Source organism: Thermobia domestica, chromosome 12 (assembly GCF_964235325.1).
Source record: "Thermobia domestica chromosome 12, izTheDome1.hap1.1, whole genome shotgun sequence".
NCBI lineage: Eukaryota > Metazoa > Arthropoda > Insecta > Zygentoma > Lepismatidae > Thermobia > Thermobia domestica.
This window is the reverse complement of record NC_137465.1, coordinates 229,801,762-229,808,025: the sequence shown is the minus strand read 5'-3', so window position 1 is coordinate 229,808,025 and position 6,264 is coordinate 229,801,762.

The following is a 6,264-nucleotide window of genomic DNA, read 5'->3' as shown; positions in this document are numbered from 1 at the left end:
TTCTGACGAGTGATTAGAACCATACTAAAGAGTTTGACTAACATGTTCCCTGCAGTAGTCAGGCCTTTAGTATGACGCTAATCACACTTCAAAATGACTTTGCATAAGGTCCTATATCTTTAGATGTAGATCTAGATTCCAGTCACATACATCACTAAGTTTATTGTAATTAATTATTCTGTAATAAAGTAACTTTATGTAAAATAATATAAAAATGATGGATGATGGTGAATGATTTTTAATTCGTATTCGTAACGCTTGGTTACGAATATATATCGAGTGTTCTACAAATGGCACCAGCGGCATAAATAAGGGTCCCGCAAACCCCGCATTGCGGGGGGCCTCAAGCCATCGGGGGCCCCAAATCGTGATATGGGAGGTAGAGAAGGGGGCGCCACTCCACATTTTTGCATGAGGGCCTCCAAGCCTTTAGTTACGCCACTGAATGGCGCTCACGAACTACAGGGTACTTCAACAAGTCGAAGTAAAGCGAAAAATATAGGGTTTATATAATTGTATATCTTTCGGGTTCCCTTCTGAAGAGACAAATCCCACTATGTGGCACCCGCAAATAAAGAACTAGTTATACATCAGCCCTACCAATCCAAATAGTTACATCCGTTCTTTTCAGATGACCCTTAAAGTCGATTAATGTTGATATTAATACCTCTTATTAGCGTAAAAATCGATGTAACTGCTTCATAGTTTCGTAGACCAATGCTAATGGTTCCAAGTTAATCTGTGACGTTCCCACATGGTGATTTTTTTTATTAAATTCTCCATAGCGGCTGAAGGAGGCCCCGGGGGGTATAACAGTATATAGCATTTTCGATTTATTTTGACCTGTATAACAGTACTCAGTTGCCCGTGGGCGCCATTTTTCGAATATCCGATTATATATATATATAAAATTGTATATAAATTAAATTCTTCACTGTCGTTCGGCGTCTGATTGGCTACTCTCGTTTCCGCCATGATTGTTGGCTCAAAAACATTGCGATCTTAGTGGTGCGGAGTGGGCAGAGTAGGTGTGGCGAAGCTGTGACGTATGGCTTCACGATTTTGTCGTATGGGCAAATCCTCTATTTTATAACATCCTTGGGCCAATAGGAATCGCCGTCTGATGTGCGGTTTTCTGAATGTAAAGAATAAGCGGGAAAGTTCCCTGCACCGGATTGTTACTCTTGATTAAAATTGATCTACTATGGCAATGATAAACAGTCAAAATAGGGATCGGATTGTGATCAAAGTTTCCTGAACCATTTCTCCACCTATAGAAGATACTGTTATGGATATGGTGGGAGTTATCCCTCGTCTTTCACAGACGTGGTGAAACAATCAATGCAGATCGTTGTAGTGCTGAAGTCCATGAAATGCACCGAAAGCATCCAGCAATGGTCAACAGACATGATGTCTTCACGTTGCAGAACAATACTCGCCCTCATGTCGCGCAAAGAACAGTACCAATATGAAACCCTTCCTCACCCACTGTATTGCTGATATCTTTCCAACTTGATTACCACTTCTAGTCCATCTCCATCAGTTCTTGGACGGAAAGACCTACTCCGATTGGGCGGTGCAACTTGCGCTTGAGGACTTCTTCGTATTGCAACTCCAGACTTATTTCGTCACGGAATCAATTGTTGGCTTAGCGATGGAAAATGTATGTGGTTGCAGATGGCGATTATTTTGATTAAGCAGGTATTGTAGCTTTCGATATCTTTCCCCTTTGAAAATGACGCACCAATTGCCCAATCTCCTTGAAACGTTTCTGCGGGCGTCCTTGCTCGTGGGTTTGCATAAGGAGGCTGTTCGCCAAGTAAGAACATAGGATTTAAGGAAACGCAAGCTATGGGTGCTCGTCATCTTCCATCGACTTCCTTCCAGTACTGAACCTCTTATGCCATTCCAAATCCCCCATAACCCTTTTCCAACATCTCAAATCCCTTGGAGTTCTCAAGCGCGCATAAAACTTGATATTCACTCTAATATCGTTCAACGAGTCCTTTCACCTCAATTCCATCATTTCGTGTTTAGTATAGTGGACGCCCAAAGACACATATGCTCCACATTGTCTTCTCTTCAACGTGAAGGACGGAGACAGTTCTGCAATGGTCTGGGCAACAATTTCCTGATATTCCGTGGGTTCACAGAATACATTGTTGCTAATGACTGTGTGAGCATTTTAAATAATCACATATGTCCTACGGCACAACTGTTTCGAGCCAACGACACACTGCTGAAGCTGTTGAAGCGTGGTTTCATAAACATTGGATTAACTAAATCCTCCAAAATCTTCATTATTGGGCCGCAAAATCACTCAACTTCAACCTTACTGAACATTTCTGGAGCTGTTCCCGGAGCAGATATCATTTCTATTTAAGGTTAGTGTAAAGGGACAAGTTTTGCCGATAGATGTCACTACAATCTTCGTATCTGTCCCATGTATTTTTTACCTTTCACGAAGTTTACAATTTCTTTTACAAATTTCAACCTAGAGAGTTCAAATTTTTAGAGAAGGAACTTCATAACCTACCAAAGGGAACAATCCGTGCCGATTTTTTACTTAGAATTTTCTTTATTGTTGAAACAGTTTCATTGTTAAAGATTTATATAACCATTTCAACAGTCAAGCAATTTCAACAATGAACAAAATTCTAAATAAAAAAATCGGCACGGATTATTGCCTTCGATAGATTATGAAGTTCCTTTTCTAAAAATTTGAAGTCTCTAGGTTGAAATTTGTAAGAGAAATCATGCATTTTCGTGAAAGGTAAAAAATATATGGGAGAGATACGAATACTGTAGTGCCATCTATCGGCAAAACTTGTCCCTTTACACCAACCTTAAATGTTGCACTGCATAAGAAATGGTGGAATATTGCTCTGGAAACAAGTCATGACTTACTTCTATCATATTTACTTTCATTCCATGACGAATTCGAACTGTTCTAGAAGGTAACAGTGGTGCTACATCATATTAGTTCGGTAAGTTCTAGAAAAATGAGAACAAATTAGAGAGATCGCAAAGTTAACTTCTTTCCTGGTAACGGTGACTATTTATGGAATACTGACCGCAGCAACTACCAGTATAGATACTTGTTTGTTTGTTTGTAGTAAGCGTCACAAAAGTGGCGCAAAATAACGTTGCCACTGTCTTGAACAAGACTTATCGGCAATTTACAAAGGTAATTAAACGTGTAAAATGTAAAGATTTGATTAGTGGAAAAATGATAAAAAATAATAAGATGAGTACAAAGTCATAAAACATGTACAAAATAATAAGTATGATAAAGTAAAAATACGTGAAAAAAGTAATGTCACAATTGGGAAGCCAAATCAGGAGAGAGGTATGGCACAATAGGAAAAAGGTCAAAATCGGGAGAGAAGTTCGAACAGTTAAAGAGGGCTGAAGGCCAAGATGGGCAGGGCTAAAGGTAGAGAAAAGTGGAGTGTAAAATGAATGGAAAAAAGTGTAGAAAAAAGAAGGGAATGTATGAACGTGTAAAGGGAAAAAAAGAGTGTAAGTGTAGTGGATATGTATAGAAAGGCCCACTCAACTCTCGTCCTCACAGAGCACACAAAACACGATGCACTCGCCGTAACGGCCACTGTCGAACTCCCAAGCACTCATATAGATACTTCAATCATAAATATAAGTTTTGCGTCATCTCGTTACTGCGTTGAACAGAGTGCATTTTTTCTAAGGACGAAATTTAGAGTTTTATCACGGTTTCCACTCTCTTTCCCCCCAAAAATTCCAGGGCGTTTCCAGGACAAATCACCAATTTTCCAGGACTTTGACACAGGGAGGTATAAGAGGATTACAACTGTAGATTCAAGACTCACAACAGCGAAATGAAAAGTACAGTAGCTTACGCAGTGAATATTAATGCAATTACGATAATTAATACACAATAATTAAATACACAAAGCGGAGCGTAATGTGTTGCTTTTTTTTTTTTGGCGGTCTCCCAAATCCCCCTTCAGACACCCGCTCCACCCACATCCAGCACATGTATTTTCATTCTTCTTACATGATATTTTAATTGTGCACAAAAACAAATTGACAAATAACAGAAATCTATTTTTCGTACATGCTTTCTTCATTGCGTGACAGATATAATTAAGGGAAAAAAGGAATTATATTACAATTTTTTCAACTGGGTATATGGAGTTGTGTGATGTCCTCATTTATAGACATAATCTCTTTCTTTAGCGAAGCTGTCCTACAGATAGCATTTCACTTTTTCAATAAAGTAAAGCAAGACATCTGCACTGCTTCATGTGCAAACTGGTTTGCTTCCGTCTCCAAAGCTTCACTTGTTTTCATCAATTTCCTTTTCTTTCTCTGCAGCTGCTGTACATTTTCACGTATCTCTTTCCTCTTGCTCTGCACTTGACTTTCTCTTTCAACAGTTCTTATTTTCTCCAGCTCTGCTATATAACACTGCCTTGCAGGCATGATGCAGCATTTCTTTCGTGATATTGATTGAAGTAACGTCTTTATGGGAAATGTTATCATACACTACACTGTTTTTCAACCACTGACACAAAATGTGAAGCTGAACTTCCTTCTTCTGGCTGTGATGATTTACATTTACAATATAAAGCCAGAGACGAGCTTTGCAAAAGTTTCTAGGAACAACTTAATTTTTTGCATATGAATTTTGTCTTTCAAGTGGCTTCAAACAGCTGCTAAACCCACGTTTGAAACGTCAAAAGTTTTGCCATACACTTTACACTTTGCCCTGTATTCATCACGTTCCACTGCCTGTATCCAACTTTTCAATTCGTCCAGTGCTAAGCAGTTTACCTGAAATTTGATCCTTCTCTCCATGGCTTCCACACACACATTCAGTATTTTTGTAAATTTCAAAGACTTCCAGGTTTTCCAGGACGAGTGGGAACCCTGTTTCATGGATATGCAAGTTCTCGGTAATTTGGACAGGGTGGCGCGGAGCAGACCGACACATTTCAAACTTGAATATAGCTTGGAGTGGTCGGCTCCGCGCCACCCTGTACGTAACAATAAAAGATGGATATTTGAAAACTACTTACAGAAAAATATTTGAAACAAAAACAGGTTAACGAAATAGGGCAACGCATAAATGTATATACTAAACGCGTTAAACTATTCGTTCAGACATGTAGCTTATCAGATTAAGAAAAAAGACGCAACTAATATTTATGGTTAGTGCACCATGTGCAGAGCAAAGCAAAGCTGGTTGATTTCGGATATTCACAATATTATTGTCTGGCATGCTACGTGTCTTAACGAATAGTACACTTCGATCCTAATAACTAGGAACAAGACCTATTGGACGACAACACATAGCACGAAGAAAATCTTTCTAAGTTTTACGTCCCACGGTTATGCCGGCTAGACTAAAGAGGACAGTGATGAGAAATGAATGAAATTGGAGAACCCCGAGGAAACCCACGCACATGGTATTTGTCCACTACAAGGCTCACTTGGCGCGAGCTGGGATCGAACCAAGGGCCCCATGTACCAGAGGTGAACGCTCTACCACTGAGCCACCGTGGTCCCACATAGCACGAAGAATACTTGTGAGATGCACAATTTTAGTTGAGAAACTTTGGGCTAACCTAGAATATAGGGGAAAAAAAAGGTAATAACAATCCTGAAATAGATTGTATTAGCATATGATAAGGTTCAATGATAAGCTTTTCTTTCTGGGACGATGAACCTTCCAATTCCTTACACTATGGAAGCGTTTCTTAATTTTTTTTTTTTTCAAGTGAGGAATACTTTCATTACAACGTTCCAAGGAACACCCTACTCTTATCCCCTTCATAAGTTTTTTTTTTAATTATTATTATTTGTTTTCAGCATACAATAGTATACTTATATTTTTAAAACAGTACTAATTAAAATTCCTTCCTTTTACATTAATATTAGTGGAAAATTCATGTTAGTTTTTTTCTTAATAATTGAACGCTATTACGAATAATTTATAATAATACGTCTATATAACCTATTGGAATTTGTGTAATATTTACCGTGTTAAGTTACACAATATCTAATTAATAAAACAAAATTTACCAAAGCACTAAATATATATTACTACTACTTGTGTAACAGTTTCGACAACGTTAACATCATCGTCATCAGACGTTATATTTGGTCCTTTAGTAAGTCTTGTATTATTAACACTGTCGAATATCTCCAAAGCAATAAGGAACAATATACAATACATATTTGAGATTCTAAACTTTACTGCGTAATACGGATTTTTTTGTC